The sequence below is a fragment of the Triturus cristatus genome, chromosome 3_2 (genome assembly GCF_964204655.1).
Source record: "Triturus cristatus chromosome 3_2, aTriCri1.1, whole genome shotgun sequence".
Lineage (NCBI taxonomy): Eukaryota > Metazoa > Chordata > Amphibia > Caudata > Salamandridae > Triturus > Triturus cristatus.
Genome location: NC_140584.1, coordinates 46,281,528 through 46,301,673, shown reverse-complemented (window position 1 = coordinate 46,301,673; position 20,146 = coordinate 46,281,528). Strand labels below are relative to the sequence as shown.

At 43.6% G+C, this 20,146-nt stretch overlaps 1 protein-coding gene and 1 pseudogene across 1 annotated transcript in view; one reads left to right on the top strand and one right to left on the bottom strand.

Moving 5' to 3' along the window:
- The window catches only part of LOC146856778 (protein CEPU-1-like), a 927,479-nt gene that overhangs the window by 357,019 nt on the left and 550,314 nt on the right, over positions 1-20,146 (bottom strand). The gene's annotated exons all lie outside the window — the stretch shown is intronic.
- Positions 11,949-12,619, top strand: LOC146856781 (transmembrane emp24 domain-containing protein 9 pseudogene; annotated as a pseudogene).

The following is a 20,146-nucleotide window of genomic DNA, read 5'->3' as shown; positions in this document are numbered from 1 at the left end:
AGCTACGGGATCTAATGTACTAGAAAAATAAGCACACGGTTTGTGTGATCCTGCTTGTTCCTGTGTGAGTACTGACAAAGCAGTACCTTCTCGTTCTGTAACAAAGAGTGTAAAATGTTTTCTGTAACATGGTGTTGCTAAAACAGGTGCTTGGCATAGAGCTTTCTTTAAGCTTTCAAAAGCTAGTGTGTGTTCCTGAGTCCAAGGGAGAACAGTCGATGTGGCTGCCTCCTGCGTTGTCAACTGAATGAGTGGTTTTGCTAGAAATGCATACTGAGGGATCCACTGCCTACAATATGAAGTGAGGCCTATGAAAGCCCGTACCTCCTTTTGTGTCTTGGGTATTGGCATGTTAGCTATTAACTGAATGCGGTCGGGTGTAAGCTGCCTTCCCTCCTTGGACAGCGAGTGTCCAAGATAAATAACTCGCTGGACACAGAATTGCAGCTTAGAAGGGGACACCTTGTGCCCCTTTTCGGCTAAAAATTGTAAAACTGTCAGTGATGCTTTCTCACATTCGGGTTTGCTTCTAGCGGTGATCAGCAGATCATCGACATATTGAAGCAAAGCAGTGTTAACTGGCATGTGGATACTGTCGAGTTCTCGTTTCAGTGCTTGGCTATAGATGCTGGGGCTTTCTGTAAATCCTTGAGGTGCGCGTGAGAATTTAAAGCTACGTCCATTTAAACTAAATCCGAACAAATATTGGCTTTCCGGATCTATTGGGACGCTGAAAAAAGCATTCTTGAGATCAATTACAGTAAAGAATGTTGCTTCGGAATCAATAGCTGTCAGTAATGACGAGATATCTGGGACCACAGGGAATTGTGGCACAATGCACTTGTTTAATTCGCGCAGATCAATAACTAATCGATATACTGGCGGGGCCTTTGGATCTGTTCGTTTAAGAATCGGAATTATCGGTGAATTACATACATTGGAGTCTGTTTCCACAACCACTCCTTGGGCAATGAGCTCGTCAATGATTTGTAGTAAAGCCACTACAGCATCTGGTGGTAACTTGTATTGTCGCATTCGTGGTAGTACCACTCCTGCCTTTAGTGTAACTCGATATGGTGTAATGTTCATGCAACCAACATCAGTAGGGCCTTGTGCCCATAGATGTGTGGGTAAAGTCTGCAATCGGGGATCCATGTCTCTAGACACATAATGACCTTTGAAATCACGTAAAAACAATCTTACTCCTTCCGGAGAACAACATATTATAGCTCCTAGAGCTTTCAATGTTTTTATTCCTAACAAGTTTTCTGGACATGATTTAGTAAGCAATAAATCTGTAGTTCGGGTCAAAGGTCCTATCGTAAGTGGAAGAGGCTGTGACACTTCATTAACAATAGGTTTTCCTGAAAAACCAAGGGAAATATTCTGAGAGCCTGAGAGGGGTGCCCCTGGAACTTCACTACGTTTTATGGTTGTTCGACTTGCCCCTGTATCGAGTAAAAATTTTCTGTCTTGGCCTAATAATTCACTATGTACATAAGGTCCTTCTTGATCTACAGGGATCTCGATAAGGGGTAAGTCAACTTCCCTCTCTGGGCTTGTTCATGCGTATCGTTGATAATCAGGATAGTCATACTGTGCGGTCTGGTACAGTTGTCTTGTCGTGGTTTGTGTGGCAGCAGCCGGCAGTGCTGGTGCGGCTGGCACAAACTGTATAGACTGTTGTGGAGCTGGCATGGCTTGTGCATGCTGCGGTGCTCCTTGTTCATTCTGATCCTGTCTAAGTGGCCGTGGTCTTTCTTTTGTAATACCTGTGGCGATATTACGCTTCAGGACTGGACAATCGTGTACATAATGACCTGGTTGTTTACAATAGTTGCATGTCCCTTTTACAGGTCCTGCTGAATCACCGGAATGTGCCGTACCCTTTTTATGTCCTTCAGCTGGAACTGTCTGAGAGACTAGCATTTTCATTTTCGTGTCTTTCATGCGTCTTTGTTCATGTTCTTGTTCCTCTCTAATTCTATTGTAATGGTACTGTAACATTTGTAACATTTGTGATGGGGTATTACCTTGCCATGTACTCTCGAATTTTAATACTCTATTCTTCACTTGGGGCAAAGAATTTTCAACTAATTTTGTCACAAACAGATGTGGGTATGACTCGCTACTTGCTTTTATACCACTATTTATACCAAAACATTTTTCGAATCGGGCATAGAAATCACTAGTGTCTTCATCTTGCTTTTGTTTACAGGCTGAAATTGCACCCCAGTCTTCCTTTTTCGTAGTTAATAAACGTGGCAGCACCTGTACTAATAAACCTGGTAGTGCTTTAGTTTTATCCCCAAGCCCCGAACCTGGACCTCGGGCCCTTTCTTCATTTTCTAATGCTGTCCAATCTATCTTTTGGTCTCCTACCTCCCACTCTTTTTCCCTGAGTTTTTCATAAATACCAGCAGGCATTAATACCTTTAATATTGTCATAATGTCGGGATAGGTATACTCTCCCATGAGTAACATGTCTTTAATTTCTCGGTGGAAACCCGCTGGGTCTTTGTCATGACTGGGTACCAATTTCTTCATTTCTAACAATTCTATTTTCGATATGGGCGTATATACATATACACGTTTAAACTGATTGTCCTCGCCCTTTATTGGGTGTACTTCTCGTAAGGGATTCTGTCTGTCCATGTAATACATCGGTCTTTCCTTGATGGGCAATGAAACATGTTCTGGACATACAAAAAGAATGTACTGCCTTCTGTATTCTAGTATTTCCTTAATTAACTTAGTACCTGAACCTTTCCACCTATTCGTGAGTAATTCAGTCAATATATCAGGTAAGGGACCAGGATCTGAATGTTGGCTTTTATATAGTATAAGAAGTTGTTGAATCATATAAATCCCAGCTAAACGCTGTTCATCTGGGGTGAGGTTCAAAAATGTGTGTGCTATTGTATCATCACCATATTTTCCGGGACTGTCAACCCAATGAACGGCTGACCTGGCTAATTCTTGTTCATCCATAGAATCGAGTAAATGATAACCCCTTCGTTCTCGCAGTAATTTGTCAGCGGCTTGGAACGAATGCTCGGGGGACCTTATATTTATTATAGGTGTTTGGAAATTCCTGTTATTATCCGGACATATCGGACGTATCGGATCAGTAAAACATCCGGTACTATTACAAGATCTTCCTCTACCTACATAGGCTATGGTGTCTGACTGTCTTGTGGGCAGTCCTGATCCTTCCTCCTCCTCATTTTGTTCAAACTGGACTACCGCTAATCTTTCTTCGTGTAGACGTTCTATTTCTTTACGGATCTTTCTGCACATGGCTATTATACAGTTTTGCTTATCATGTCTCCCTTCTGAGATATTCTGGCTCCATCTGATAAGAATCTGCATTGCTTCCGGGTCTACCCCCGGTCGGTCTTGATTTCTGATTACGCAATTTATGAGGAAACGTAACAGTTCCCCCTGTATTTCCACTTTCTGGTATTCCATAGCTCTGTTAATACATTCTGAATCTCGCCCTGTTTGGACAAAATGGTATATATTATCTAGATGCGCCGCCATTCCTGGTAACTTTCCTAAATACACTGCGGCTCGTCTGATACGTAATGATGCCATGATCATTTCGTCCTCTTTGCCGGGCACAGGGTCATATCTACAATCTATAAGAAGTTCCTTAAGCGTACGGGCATTTATGAGTTTGGGGGTACGTGAATGTGCTGACTCTTGAAAGGTAAGTTTATTTATTCTGGGTGGCGTAGAAAAAATATTGGTAGCACCTCCGGTAGCCCCGTCTGGGGTATCGGGTGTGAAAGGATTCTTTGAACGTGATACAGCAACTATAGGTGTGGACACAGCTATAGAAGTAGCTGTAGGAACAGATGTAGAAACAGATGTGCTTGCCGGAACTTGTGTCAGGACTTGTTGCTGTAAAGATACGGGTACTGGATCTTGGCGTTGAATATCCCTGGCAGGCGGTCTATGCGGGGCGGGATTAGCATACTCGGGAGCTGCGTCATCTAAATATGAGGAAAGAAAAACATCTTCTGCGGTTCTAGGATGCCCCTTAGGATGTACTTTTATTGGAAATAATGGGGTTGACAAGTCTTTTGGTATCTCCGGGGTAGCCTTAGGTAATCCTTCGGCCAGAAGGGGATACATACCCTTCATAAGGGCATGTCTTTGTCTGTCTACTTGTTCTGATTTTACTCGTGTACCTTCTTCAATTAATAGATTTTCTTGAACTTTATTTGAATTCTCTTTACTCTTCTCTTCCTGTCTACGTGCTTTTTCTGTGCGTCTATACGATTCTTTACGCCATAATTCAATGGCGTCCTTCTGTGATTGTCTAGCTTTCTTTTTCCATAATTCTTCCTCTACTTTCACGATGCACTCTGCATCCCAGGTCCCAGCTGCGGGCCACCTCTGACTTTCTGGTAATTCCTTAGTGTAGTCTACCCATAAATCAAGAAATAATATAGCCTCTAAGCCGTGTTTATGATACATGAAATACCCTGGAGTGTCCCTAGGAGGAATAGGAACAGCTTCTTCGAGTACCCCTTTTCTAGTTGTGATCTGTCTTAATTTCGAAAAGAGCGGCATATTGAGAACTGATCTGATACTTGATCTTGAACAAACTTAATACAGTAATCACAATAATGAACAGTCATTCACACCACAATATGCAGAACGTACTTAAAACATTTAACATTTAACATTTAACTGAGCAACAATGATGATGACGATTAAGAAAAACTTAATCACTAAACATAATACTCGACTTTAACTGAATTATTCTGAATTCATATACTAGATATACTAGATATACTGCTAAACAGTACAGATACACTGCTAAAACAGTGCAGACCGGATTTGTGTACCCAAACCCGTCTGGACCGGCACAACTTATGTGCACGCCAGAACGCCTCCCCAGTAATGGTACTCACCGGGTAGCTCGGAACGGAAGGCCTCGGAACGGATCTGAACTGAACTTGAACCGGACTGGACTCGACTTGAACACTTCGGAAACCGGACTTGACTTGGGACTTCGGAAACTGGTGGGCCTCTGTATACCTCGGATCTTGCTCTCTCAGCTAGGCTCTGGTCGGGATACTTCGCACTTCTCACCGCCTCGTCTGGGTGTTGATCGCAGCCTCACTCGCCCCCGCTTGACCGGAGGGAGATACAGGAAATCCTGCTGGTACGCGTTATTGTCCGTCCAGCTGTGGCAGGAGACCGGACCTGCAACGCACCGCCGGCGCGTGAGATGAGAAAGTGTCCCTGTTCGGGCGCCATTCATGTGGTAAATAATTTAATTACCGGGACTTAATTTGATACAGAAACATAATAAAATAGCTCAGTAAATAAGAGGCAGAATCCGTGGTATTAGAGGTTCGGAATGGGCTTTATTCCAATGGTCGATTATAATCGGTTGCTCCAAGTTCCATCACCACGAAGGTTCAGGAAGTGAAGTACATACGTTATTGACAATCAATTACTTTTATACAATAAGCATTACAGTGAAGCAAATACAAGAGGCGTAACAATTGATAGTGGAGAAAATATATTCATACGTGGCAAAGATAGGCGTAACTGGGTGTAACAAAAAAAACGTCATTGGTTGTGATGTCACATATGGGTGGACCTATGAAATAATTTCGCAATGTCAGCAGAAATACTTGGCAGAAATGCGCGTGCAGCAGCATGACGTGTGATTGACGTGCAACTAGGGGGTGAAGGGGACTTGACATTTAGCTCTACATGTGGCGACAGAAGTCTGGAGGGTCAAGTCAACCTAATCCCAAATCATATCTAACATCCTATGTTTAAAGAACTATGTTATCCAAAAGAGAGGCCTTCTTGGAGTAGAATCTTATTCTATACTGACTATACTGACTGTTAGTGCGTGCACAAGCGTCTAAGTGTCTACACTAGATGCGAGGTCAGGAATCTTCCATGGTAACAGGGCTATGAATTACTTGTATAAAGACAGAGAAGCCGGGCCTTTGCTCGGTAGCTGGAAGAATGTTTACTTAAACTACTAGACAGGAATGCATCGGGCAGGGAACGGAGCAGATAATTTCGAAGGTGAAATACAGTTTTTGGCAGGCAGCAGGCTGATGTCAGGCTTCGTGAGCCGCGCAGAGAATGAGACAAAGTTCATGGCCACAGATGCAGGCTCAGACTGGAGCTTTCAGAGGCAGAAGGCAAGAAGAGTTCGAAGACAGAATCAGGGCCTACTTGCCTGGACTGTAAAATGGCATAAGTGAACCATATAAAGCCGGTGGCCTTTCATACTTAAGAATGGAATATCCGGCCCATTCATGGCGGATCAACAGAGGACATGTTAACGGTGGACGCACATGTATTTGCGTCTTCATAACTGGAACTGGAGGGAACATACATGTACTTGTAACATGTACATAGAACCGTTGGGGTCCAAGATAGGGGACATAACTGACCAGAAAAATCCATATTTCCACACTGGGATGAAGGGAGCAGGTCCCGTTTTTCTTCACAGAGAGGGAGGCAGGCCTCAAGCAGCAGGGCAGTCTTCAGGTGAACAAAGCAGACCCAAAGTAGCAGGCAGTCCTATGGGGAACAAGTCAGTCATTCTTCTGTACTCCACAGGCCCAGCAGTGTACTGAAGAGGTGGTTTAGGAGGTTCAATATTTATTCCTTGTGCCAGCCTTTGAAGTGGGGGTGACATCCTACCCACACCCACATCGGGTTCTGAGAAGTTTCTTTGTTCCCCAGCCAAGTTTTAAAGTAGTCTAGGGTGACAAAATAATTGTGTCAGGTGCCTTTGTGATTGTGCTGGAGAAAGCCTTTTGAAATCTAAGTGGAGCAGAGACCAGCTCCACCTCACCCACCCTGGCAGGATGGCCCATCCAGCCAACTCCAAGTTCCCCTTTGTCTCACTGTCTGGGAGGAATATAGAAAGTCCAAAACAGCTAAGCCATTCACAGTTATATGACTCAGGACGCAGGCATCAGGAACCAAATGATTGGTACAAGAAAATGCAAACGTTCTAAAAGTGCCATTTTCAGGATTGTGACATAAATTCCGACTTTAACATTAAAGAGTTCTTTAAATTGCAATTCATTTGTGTCCTTAATTGAAATCCCTTTCTATTCCCAATCAAAAGTGAGCACTTATTAAATGTAATAAGGTAACTCAATGTTATCCAACGGGAGAGATAGGCATTACAGTAGTGAAAAACGAATTCAGGAGTATTTCACTATGGGGACAGGAAAAACATAAACCCACATGTCCTTTTGAAATGCACTGCACGCTGCCATATGGTCTGTTTAGGGCCTACTTATTGGTGACTTATATGTATTAAAAAGGAAGGTTTAGACAAGTCGAATTGGCAGTTTTAAAATTGCACTATAGGCTGTAATGGCAGACCTGAGAAATGTTCTAAGGGGTTAGTTTACTGGGTGGACCAATTGGTGTTGGAAGCACATTAGTAGCATTTAACGTACCGGCCCTGGGTACATGCAGTACCATATACTAGGGGCTTGTAAGTAAATTAAATGTGCCAATCAGGTGTAGGCCACTTTTGCTACGTTTTAGAGAGAGAGAGCACAAACACTTAAGCATTGGCTAGCAGTGGTAAAGTTCACAAAGTCCTAATGCCAACTAAAAGGAATTCAGTAAAATAGGAGGGCGATGACAAAACGTTTGGGGGTGACCCTTAGTTTCTTAAAGGGACATTTTATCATTCAATTTATAAATGAATTGGATTTTGATTCTTTTTGCTTTCTGTAATGGTTAATTTGATTTTTAAATAAATCCACAAACTAAGAAATTGTGAAGTCCAGCTGTGCAGATTTTTATAGTGGTCTTGGCTGATTATTTGAGCAGAACATTCTCCCTTTCCCACAAATTGAACCTTCTTAATGTTATTCCAGTTGGTGCGTCAACAAGATCTTGCAACAGATTTCTAAACAAAGGTGTGCAATGCTGGTATATAACCCAAAATACTCATAGCCTATTCAAGGGAGTCCATGAGAATACTTTTGTGGTTGGAGGGTGTCTGAGGGCACTCGGTGACAACACTGCTGATCTTGACAGTATACTGCAGCAGGATTTCAGGTCTGTTGTCCGACACTGTATTTGTACTTGACAGAGGCATAAGCCAACAGGTTGGCCATTCATCAAGACACAATAGTGTCTGGCAGCTCACCATCTAGTCTGCTGGAGGGCATGTTTCCATGTAGCTGTAATTGAGGCACTTTCCCTTGACCTACATCAGAGCAATTTATCTGGTTTTCCTACCACATACATGCATGGACCATTGAGCCATCCAGGCAACCTTTTCCCCCTCCACCTAGTTTCCATCTCACTACTCCTAAAAGGCCTCTGATTCAGAGAGTTCTACCTATTTTGCTCACCTCAATTAATCAGGCAATAATTAGGGCTCCTGGTTTTATGGTATTTTTTTTAACATTTCCACCAGTATTTATCCAAATTTCTTTTTTGGCCATGTTATTGGTATTTATTCATATTTATTTTACGTTTTGAAAATAAATGGAGTTGTAAAAATTGTATATTTCCACGCTTATTTATATATACTATATGTTTGAACTCATACATGGATGCCTTTCACATTTACATGAATTCAGCAGTCCCGTATAACAAAACACCACACACACTGGTACACATTAGCATTATTCTACAAATATATGTTAATATATGCCTGAATTTAAGGAAATCTCATCCTGTTTTTTAACTCTCCACACAGTCTATGTGCTCATTTGTTGCTTGGAATTCATTAAAGACAGCATGGAAAGTCTCTCACAAGAAGCACCATTTTCAGTATTTTTCAACTTAATTAATTTTTTTAAAACAGCAAGAAAACACATAGTTTTCTGGCTGCATTTATCTGTAAAAATCTGTAAGAACGAACAATCAGAAGCCTTACCTAGAACCTACTTAAAGTGTTTCATATACCTATTGTAATTTATGTATTTAGAAAGAGTTATGTAAATATATTATAAATATCCCACAGAGCACTCCCCATATTCCATCATTAATGGACTTAGGCATGTACCCTATTACTTTTACCTTTAAGCTGAGACCTTTAATGTACTGTTGTATTGTATTGGCGGAGGCTGTTGTACACTGAGGAGCTAGGCTTGGTCAGCTTTTGAAGACCACGATCAAAAAGTACCTTGGCTAAAATATGTTAGGACATGCTCTACAATTTAGGTCTAGCAGCCCTTTGGGAATCACCCATCGATGCTAAGTGGGGACTGAGTCTGTTATTGAAGAAAAACTCAAACAATATCTGTGGAAACCAGAGATGAGAAACTGTAAGTCTGATGATATAACAAACAGATTGCTGGACCACAAATGCAAGCCATTTTTGGAGCCCTTTTTTTTTTTTTTTTAATAACATATTGGTCGGACAATTGTATGTCAAGTTTAGATATGAAATATAGTCCCTAAATAGCTTTCACATTAGATGGGTAAAGAAGTATTGCTCCCCTGACAGATGCCCAGTCTGTAGAACTGAGACTGAAACAATTACACATGTGTTTCTTTTCTCCCCGCAGGAAATGGATTCTACCTGCATGTCTGGCAAATGGGGATCAGACAGTGTAGAGAAGCTATAAGAATGTTGAGACCAGCACTGAGAGATAATTGTTTTTAGTAGAGCAAAATGTTTTAACTTCATTGTGGGTGATAAGGCGGAATTTCTTTTTAGCTGAACAATATCACCAGGAAGGAGAGTAATGAATTGCATTTATATTGTGCTGCAAAATTAGGGATAAGAGTAAGAGAAATATAGTATTCACTTAAATTAAACTGTAAAAATGATGAATTATAAACTGCTGATCTGATGAATTGTAGTCAATATTGTTTCTATCCTTTGTATCTAAATTTTATATACATTGATATATTGACTGTTTTTAGCTGATGTGTTTTATTGATGTTTCATCCGAAATAAAAAAAAAATTGATTGAGTGGTTGATTTGATGTTTGCAAACAGTATGGAGGGGTAGTGAGTAATGTTCAGGAATAGTAGCAGACAAAATGTAGATATAGTTTAGCAGATGGCTGGGGAGCGGGTGGTGGAGGAGGGAGAAACAACCTTTACAACGCAGTCATTACAACGCACTACCTTTACAACGCAGTCCTTATAACGCAACATCTTTTACATCGCATGCCATTACAACGCAGCCATTACATCGCATGTCCCTACAACGCATGTCATTACAATGCATTTTAAGGTAAGTAATGGGGCATAGTAATTTTACCCCTGCACTATCCAACACTTACCCCACTGTTGCACTTACTGAAGGCGGAAAAGTAATTTTTACCCCTACACTATCCAACACTTACCCTACTGTTTCTCTCACTGGAGTCGGAATAGTAATTGTATGCCCTACACTATCCAACATTTACCCTACTGTGGCCCTAAAAGTAATATGCGTTGTAATAGTATGCGTTGTAAAGGTATGCGTTGTAATGGAATGCATTGTAAATGTAGTTTCTAAAAATGCGTTGTGATGGCATGCATTGTAAAAACATGTGTTGTAAAGGATGTTGCAATGTAAGAACTGCATTGTAAAGGCATGCGTTGTAAATGTTTGCGTTGTGACATCATACATTCTGGAGGAGGTAGCCACATTGGATGAGTGATAGTTTTGTACTGGGTGGAAGGTAGGTTTTGACAGCTAGTATTTAAATGGATTCATTAGTTAGTGGTATAGTATGGGGGTTTGTTGGAGTGCATGTGGTTATGAGTGTGAGGGAAGGGAAGGGATGGTCAGGTCTACTACAATAAATCATTTTCAACACTTATATTTTGTGAACCTTAGATTTTTATACACTTTTGTTGCTAATTCTCAAGATCATTTTTTGAGATGGTACGTACTTATGAAAAGGGCATTGTCATACATGTGCCAGTGCCTCTTTACCAGGTTAACTAAGCCACTTATGTGAATGGATGCCCGCGAGGAGAGGGGGGCAATATAAATGTATGTATATTCTTATCGCAAGGAGTTATTGTCTACATGCAGCTGTTGACGTACCTGCACTCATTTTTAGGGTGTCACATATTATATATTCTTACATTTGAGAATTCTATAATGCTGCCCATTTCTATAGTCATCCCAGGCATGACAGTGGGAGGAGTTAAACCTTTTACAGTAGATTGTTGCACTGATGAAGTCCCTTTCCGTGCATTTCCAGTGGCATGATGAAAGCGCAGGCTGAGGCCCCATGCCACATATGCTCCAGAAGCAGACTTGAATACATTCTGAATATTCCTTCTGATATTGACCATTCTCCTTTGGGTAGGGCCTGCTGCGGACATGTGGAGCTGGTCTGTATGATTCACGATGACTTGCCAGTGGACCAGAAGGTTCAAGAGTGTAGTCAGCAGTCATGGGTGTTGTGTACCTGTTCTGAACCGCGCTACACCTGCAACAGATTCAGACCATAGTATTGCCTTGGACATGTGAATACCAGTGGTACAGTTCATGGTCCAGATTGACAATAGCAGAAGAAATCCTATTATAGGTCAGGTCTGGTGGCTTAGTGGACTAATGCATCCACGCAGGGGCCTGTTTCGACCTCATGGTCACAGGTTCAAATCCTGGCGGGCCAACACAGCCATTCATCCTTTCTGGGGTCGATGAAATGAGTATCTTTGTAACAATAAACATCTGTTATTCAGTGCAAAGATGCACCGTTTGGGGTAAATGTGCGCTTTACAAATACACGTTATGTTATTTGGAGAGTGACTGGCCAGATCAGACTGACCGCAACCATTTTAGTGTATGCTTGTAGTATTAAGCCATGACTTGTGATACACTATAATGTTGTGGTGTAGTAATAATTATTTTTAATATAATTGTTTTGGAAATCACTAGACTTGTTTGTTTTGTACTGAAATTGGCGTAAATTGACATGTGATTCATTTTGATGGCGCATGCGCTTAGCAGGTGGTAAAGATGGTGCTTCTGAAGCTTGTTCTAGTTCTTCTTGCGCGCGCCTCCCTGAGTTCGGGGTTGCACGTCCACACGTGGGAACCCGAGTGGAAATGGTTAATCGAGTAGATCTCGTACGAGACAATGGTTCAGGGGAATTAAAGCATACAGCTGTATGACAAGCAGCAGGAGGCGTGCCTGCCACCCCTGGTCTCAGCATGTTGGTGGAAGTCAGGGACCCGGATAACAGGGTCATCTTTTCCAGGCACTACGGCTCAGAAGGCAGATTCACCTTCACTTCTCATACTCCAGGGGAGCACCAGATCTGCCTTCATTGCAACTTCACCAAGTCTGCCTTGTCTGTCTGCAGGTGGTATGCTGCGAAATCACCAGGATGTCCAAGTGGTGGAGCATGCCAATGACTATGCCAAGGTATGCAGCTAAGGACAAGCTGAGCGAGTTACAGCTCCGCGTGCAGCAACTGATCGAACAAGCGGAGGAGGTCCAGCATGAGCAGGACCACCAGCAGCGGCGGGAGGAACAGTTCCGACAGACTAGCGAGAGTACCAATCTAGCGAGAGTACCAATCGGCATGAGCTCTGATGGCCCATTGTGCAGACACTCATTCTCGTTGTGATAGGAACCTGGCAGATGAGGCATTTGAAGGTCTTTTTGAGGCCATAAAGCTAGTGTAGCCTGAACCCCTATTTTGTGGGTGGTCTCAGTCTACCCACGTATTTTAACCAGTACTACTGAAGTGATTGACAGACTCTGAAGTCTAAACCTGCACAAAAGCCCTTTCTGAGTAACTGACTCCCAACAACAGTCCAACTGCTCACTGGATGCAGGCACCAGCACACCTGAAAATGCAGGGAGAGCGGGGAAAATGAACTAAATTCTCCATCCAAAGGGAGAACTCATTTCAAGCTGTATCCTGTGAAAATCACCTCCTTTAATCTGTTTTTACCCTTTTTATTCTCACACTTCCCACCATGTTCTACTTCAAGTTTAAGTATCCTAATTTTGTATATTAGTGTAAATATATTACAGGATTGAGTCTATTTCTTCCCCAGTATGCGTAGTCATATGGATGGCAGCTGCCGACTGAAGCACAAACCCACTGCACTGAATAATCTGCAACACCGAGTTTTATGTGGCAAACCTTGCTTTAGTGTCAGTTGTGGCCCATGATTGGGTATTTCGTTGTTGATCTTTCCTCCTGAGCTGAGGCTCCCAAGGGAGAGATTCATCAGCTGCACCTGCAGTTTCTGATTTTAGGGTGTGCTGCAACTTGCAAAGGGTATTTGGCTTGTTGGTTTGATGGGTGTGGACGTCCAAAAATGTCCATGGCCAGCCTGTGATTGAGTTAGACAGGAGATGGGCTCATAATTGGGTAGCCATTGATGATTCATGAAGGTTGTGTTGATTGCAGTCCAGAGGTAGGTGGGGCAGAGATTAAGGACCAAGAGAGGATGATGGGTGGTCATATTGAAGACATGCGCAGCTGGATGGTCCTTGCTGTAAAATTAGAACCATGTTATTTATACCCAGGTTTTGTATGAATCCGAATGGAGTTCTAATCCCTTATGCCCTGATATGGGTTTTTCTCAACACAGGGTTATGTTGGCAGCAGTTCCATTCGGTCTGATAATCCTGCTTTACGTGCGGGGGATCCTGCTACATGCCAGTCCAGAAACTGTTCTGCATCAGCAACATAAAGAGACGCTCCTTTCCCTGCAAGTCATGTTTAGTATTGTTCATGTGCACCATGTGTGGAAGAAGCCCACCTTGTGTAGAAACCCCAAATACCTTTCCTCAAGCTGCTCCTGTTGCTCTGATCCTATGGATGTTCCACAAATCGGTGACTCGTTGCATCCTTCTCTCCTCACACTTACATGCCTCTGAATGCATGTGTTGCAAGTGGAACACTACATGCTGCCTCTGCAAGGGGAGTGGGTAACAACAGCCCCAGAGTTACGTGCTCTACAACATGTACTCACAGTTGTCATAAGTTAAACCACTGAGATTGGCTGTCGTCAACGAATCAATCAATTAGGAGTTTTTACAGCATGGCTACGAACCCATGTGGGTCTCAAGGCACTGAAGGGAGGGAGCTGCTGATCCATCTGGCATGGAGTTTAGGCGAAGGGCCAGGTCTTGAGGTCCTTCCTGAGTAGGGCCAGTGACAGGGATTGCCTTAGGTGGAGTAGCAGTGTGTGCCAGGTTTTGGTGGCAAGGTAGGAGAAGGATCTCTCTCCGGTTGTGGTCCTGTGAATCTGTGGGATGGTGGCCAGGGCAAGTTGGGTGGAGTGAAGTTGTCTGGCAGGTATGTGGAATGTAAGGTGGTGGTTCAGATATGCTGGTCCTGCATCGTGGAGAGCTTGTAGGCATGTGGAAGGAGCTTGAAGGTGATTCTCTTGTTGACTGGGAGCCAGTAGAGTTGTTAGAGGTGTTTTGTTATGTGGCTGTGGCAGGGGATGTCGAGTACCAGTCTGGCTGCTGCGTTTTGGACATTCTTTTGTTTCCATAGCTGTTTCTGGGTGGTGCCGGAATAGGGTGCGTTGCTGTAGTCAAGTCTGCTGATGATGAGTGTGTGGGTGACCGTCTTTCTGGATTCTGTGAGGATCCATCTGAATGTCTTTCAAAGCAGGCAGAGCGTGTGGAAGCATAATGAGGACACTGCATTAATTTGGCGGTTCATTGTGAGTGAGGAGTCCAGTATGATGTAGAGGTTGCATGTGTGATCCTTAGGGGTGGGAGGAGTTCCTAATGCGGCAGGCCACCAGGAGTCATCCCAGGCTGAGGGGGTGGGTTCCAGGATGAGTACTTCAGTCTTGTCCAAGTTGAGCTTGAGGCAGCTGGCTTTGATCCAGCTGACAGCGGCCTTTATTCCGCTCTGAAAGTTGATTCTGATTGCTGTGGGTACGCTGGCAAGGGAGAGGATCAGCTGGGTGTCTTACGGCATAGGAGACAATGTTGAATTCATGGTTTCTGACGATGGCCGCGAGGGGGGCCACTGAGAGGCTGAAGAGGATGGGGCTCAGGGAGGAACCTGGGACACGCACTCCGCAGCTGATCTCATTAGGTTCTGAGAAGAACTAGGGAAGTCTGACTCGCTGTGTTTGGCCGGTAAGGAAGAGTTGATAAAGCCCAGTGCCTTGTCGTGAATGCCGGCGTTGTGGAATCTCATGATTAGGGTGCGGTGGGAGGTCTACTAGTATGAGGGCTGCGGTTTTGTCCCGGTTGAGGAGGGAATGGATGTAGTCAGTGGCAGCAAGGAGCGTGGTCTCGGTGCTGTGGTTGCTTCAGAAGCCGGATGAGCAGGTGTCCAGGACCTAGTTTCAATGCTAGATATTGTTTTGAGGTTGAGGTAATGAGGAGCACTAACCTTTCTCCACTGTTTAGTTACAGGTTTAAGTGTATATCGTTTTACTTTTTAAATAAATACCACAGTGAGTTGAGTTAAAAAAATATATATTAATTTCGATGGGGTGAGATGTTTGCATCGGGTTTTCCAATGGTTACCTCCTGCTCTGGGCAGAAGGGGGTCTAGGTGGAATTTCTTCACATAATTCTGTTTCCCTGCATTTGCATTTTGAGAATGCAGAAAAATGGTTCCCATTTTACTTCACATTATATTTTACCCGATATCTGTCTAGGTAACTGCACACTGTAATATTGGGTGAAATACAGCTTTTGGGGTGAAATACAGCAATTGGTAAAAGCGCATGCAGTAAAACTTGGCATTTCATCATCACTAGGGCTCTCCCAGGCTAGTGAGTCACAACATGCTAATGACTTGTATCGTCTCCAGAGAAGAGAAAGGAAGGGAAGGGAAGAGAAGAGAAGAGAAGAGAAGAGAAGAGAAGAGAAGAGAAGAGAAGAGAAGAGAAGAGAAGAGAAGAGAAGAGAAGAGAAGAGAAGAGAAGAGAAGAGAAGAGAAGAGAAGAGAAGGGAAGGGAAGGGAAGGGAAGGGAAGGGAAGGGAAGGGAAGGGAAGGGAAGAGAAGAGAAGAGAAGAGAAGAGAAGAGAAGAGAAGAGAAGAGAAGAGAAGAGAAGAGAAGAGAAGAGAAGAGAGGAGAGCTAAGGGGCACGAGAGGAGCTCAACAGGACATCCTCTGCTCAAAGGCAGTCCCGTCATGTCAATGGGCACCAGGTAAGAGGTATGGCTCTTAAAATGGCGCAGAGACTCTGCAGATCAACAACTCAAATACCGCCGGGCATACAATTTCTCTTTTTGTGCTCGTTTGAATAGGTTTACACTATGTATATACCTTTAATAAATAAAATAATACCAAATTCAGTGACAGAAGGTACATGACTGCATCAGAGACGAAATTCATGTGAAAATAACTGCCCAGTGGTTTTCGTTTATTATTCAAGGTAATATTAAGTCTTTGCTTTCGCACGCTCAATCATATTTCAGGATTTAGGGGAATAGTAAATCCCTGCTTTGGCATAATGAATTATATTATTTAAGGGAATACTAAATCTCAGCTCTGGCGTGCACTCCACCATCAGATGAAGAGGAGGCCGCGATGTCTTCTGGGACAGGAGGCGGCGCTGCTGGCGGCCGCGTCTGTCCATGTTGCCGAGAGGCGGTGGGATCAGAGTGGTGTGTAGTACAGCACAGTTCAAAGGGAGCTCCTCAAAGCTGCCATGTCTGCGTCAGAAAGTCTTTAATAAATCAATTACATTCTGGCAAGAACATATTTGAGCCTCTTAAGCCCTTGTAATCTTCCCTGACTAGCTGTGTTTTAAATTCCTTAAATCAGAGATGGAGGTGACAGGGTTCCTGTAGGGCACGTGGCGGCGTGGCGCAGAAGGAGGGGTCTTGCGTTAGCTCTGGTGCTAAAGAGAGACTTGAAGAATTGATCACCAGGGCGAAGGAGCAATATCCCAGTTTAGTACTGACAGCGAGACAACGTCTAACGCTGTCTGGCTAACCTCTTGGTCACTAATGGCCACTTGCCGCTCACCTGATGATGGGTTTGAATGCAGCCGCCCCCCTCCGCTGCTATTGATTTGTAAACGGCTAATCTCTCTCCACGTCTCGAATCCCAAGCTGTTCCATAGCTCACACCGTCTAAGTGCTGAGGAAGCATGAAGAATAGAACTCTTCAATTCTCGGCACTTAAGTGAAGTTCTGAACGTGCCATGGCCATTGGAAATGTTTGAGTTCTAAAGGGGTGGGCACATGCACACCATCTGTCTGATCACCAACGCCCTGTGTACTAAGTAAGGGAAGAGGCCGATCTCCCAATAAGCCCTTCTCTCTTATGTCGGATTCTCTCTTGCTCAGTTTCAGATGGATGCTGTGCCCACAAATTATGGTGTCTGAGCTACTTAGGACCAGGTGTATTGTAGGGCATTTAGATACTCCTTAGTAAGAGAATTCAAGGGATGTAGGTAGGTGGAAGCTTGGCGTGTGGTGGAAAGGAGTCCCTTAGCTGCTTTGCGACTTTGTTTCCCACTCCACTGCCGCTTGCATTGACCCATGTCCCGAGAACCTTACATCAGGAAATAAAAGCAATTAGAGCCATCCTCCCATCACTTTTTTCAGAACTTATAACTGCTAAAGGGATTTTGTACATGAGCTCCATAGTCTAAATCAAATCATATATATAGGTGTGTCTGTGAGGCAATTTAAGGGGGAGTGAAAGAAGTAAAAAGGGATGAAAGAAGTAAAAGGGAGTATGCAATCTGAATGAAGAAAAAAGAAAGTGAAAATATGTTTAAGGGATGAAGGATGTTTTTTCAGTAAACATGAGACCTGTGAAGGGGATTAGTTCAAAGGGACATATCCAGAGGTAATGGCTGTGAAACGGTAACAGATATGTGTTCGATGGCAGTGATGGACCGGCGAGATACAACGGAATTTGTGGAAAAGTATTTTGTGAGGCAGAGGCTGAGTATTATGTGTGAGAGAAAGGTATGTGAGCGGAGAATGTATATCAATGTTGGATGATATGAGAGGTCAGAGTGGGTTTAAAGGAGAGATCGATGATACTTAAGGAGGTTTCTAAGAGTAAGATGTGTTTAGCTGCATCAGCGGGTTGAGATATGTGAATGAAGAATAGCGCTATGATTGTTGTAAGATGGGTGCATAAGAGGATATGTGTGATATGTATAAATTCAACAGAAGATATGCTCGAATCTAAAAGCGGTAGGTTAGAGAAATTTAAAAGCAAAAGAGTTGTGAAAGTAATCAATTGAAAAGTGATGACAGAATCCTTTTTTACAATAGTAAGATATGTAAACAAAAATGGAATTTTGTGAGGTATGTTTGGACTGATACATCAACTGGAGATGGGGATTTCTAAAGGGCAAGTGTGACTTGTGTCTGCAACTAGATTCACTTTTTCACAATTTCCTTTTCATCTGAGTGATCAGTGTTGGGTTTCTGATTTGCTGGGTACCTCTTCCTTGGCTCTTAAGTAACTGAGAAGGCTGCAGATAAGACCCAGTACCTACATATGTAGCCGGTGTATAAACGATACAGATAATCTGGCTTAGAGTCTGGCCGTTGTAGGAAACCCACCTCTCTGTATAGTGCACCACAATGGAGTACACTGTGCAGAAAGGTCAAGGAGACCCATATTGGTTTGCAGAGGCAAAAGTAGCTAATACTAACGCTCTATTTTTGTGGTAGTTTGGGCGAGCAGTTAGGCTCATCAGAGGGTAGTGCTAAGCATTTGTTGTACTCACAGAGGCAATAAATGATACACACACTCAATGAACAAAGTCGAAACCAAACTAGAAAAATAGCACTTCTTTTTACATAAATATTTAGACCAAGAATTTCAGGTACAAAGTAAATACTTTTCGTGATATGGAAAGTCAGAGTAAATGCAATAATCACAGTTGTACACAATTATGCACAATGCATTCCCTATGGAAAGAAAAAGGTAATTGTAAAATCAATGTAATACAGTTACTCTTGGTTTCACCTATGGGAATCGGAAGATTCGGGGGCCAAGGTCCAAAGTTCCAAGGCTACGTTTTCTGGAGCTTTTCGGATTTCACCGGGGGCAAGTAGCAAGGAGACTTTGTAGTTAGCGTGCATTGAAGAAAGGCGACGACTTGCAAAAGTAAAGCAAAGAGGAACTTGTAGGCAAGTCAGAAGGCTCTCAAGGAGATTAGAGGTCGCAAGGGATCTGGGGCTATGAAAGCCCAGCTGGTTCAGAGATGCCCCGGCCGAGTGGGCTAGGTGCTGTGAAGATGTGCAGCTGGGCAATGGTGCATAAAGCGACACCTCATGATCAGGGTCTGGCACCTTGGAGCAGTGATTCTAGAGCTGATTGACCACCTCTGAGGTGGATCTCCGGATTCCTGATGTCCCTTATTGGTTGCTGGCTCGCTGTAAGTTTGGAGTCTGCTTGGACTCAGTTTCATAGGTTTTTGCAGCAAGGATTCCGGTAGCCCAAGTATTAATGCAGTTCAGCTCCGGTGGATCCTGCGGCATCATGATCTGGTGCAGAGGCTGAACTGACCCTCCAGAGCAAGTGTACCTTTGGCTGGTACTCAGACATTGGTTGGGCTGAGGAGCTGGATGACGCTGGATTGAACTTCGTTGTTTTTGGGGCCTGTGTCAACAAAGAGATAGCTCCTCTATCTCAAGAGAGTTCCTTGGTGATTTGTGAGGGGCTGATGATCCTCCGGGGTTTGGGGAGGCCCCACAGCAGAGACATGAGCTGGAGGATGGCGATTGTCGAGTTCCGTGGTGGCAGGCAGGAGTTTGTGCCTAAAGTCCACCACGAGGTCTGCAGTCCTCGGTCCAACAGTGTTTCTTCATTCGTCATCTTCTTGTGTCCATGGATACTACTGTTTAGGTTGTGGGGATGCCACCTAAATACTAAATTTAGGGGTGTTTACAAAGATTGACAGGTAGAGACCAATGGGCCCCTTGCCTGGCGTGTCTGCACTCTCTTTTATTTCCAACTCCTGTGGGAGGGGGACATAGCCCTAGCCCTGATTGGAGCAGCCCCATCATATTCAAGATGGTGGGCACTGAAAAATGTAATTCACCTTGCATTCAGTACCTGAGGGATAGAGTTGGCATACCTCCTACTCTTTCTTTATTTTCCCACCCTCCTACCTTCCAAAAGGGGTGAGGACAGGAGAAGCTGTGGTCATGTTTCAAAGACGGCAAGGCCTTTGAAGCTTCATACCACAGATAACTCTTTCTAAACGGGGAGGTGTGAACACGTCCACCCGGGGCA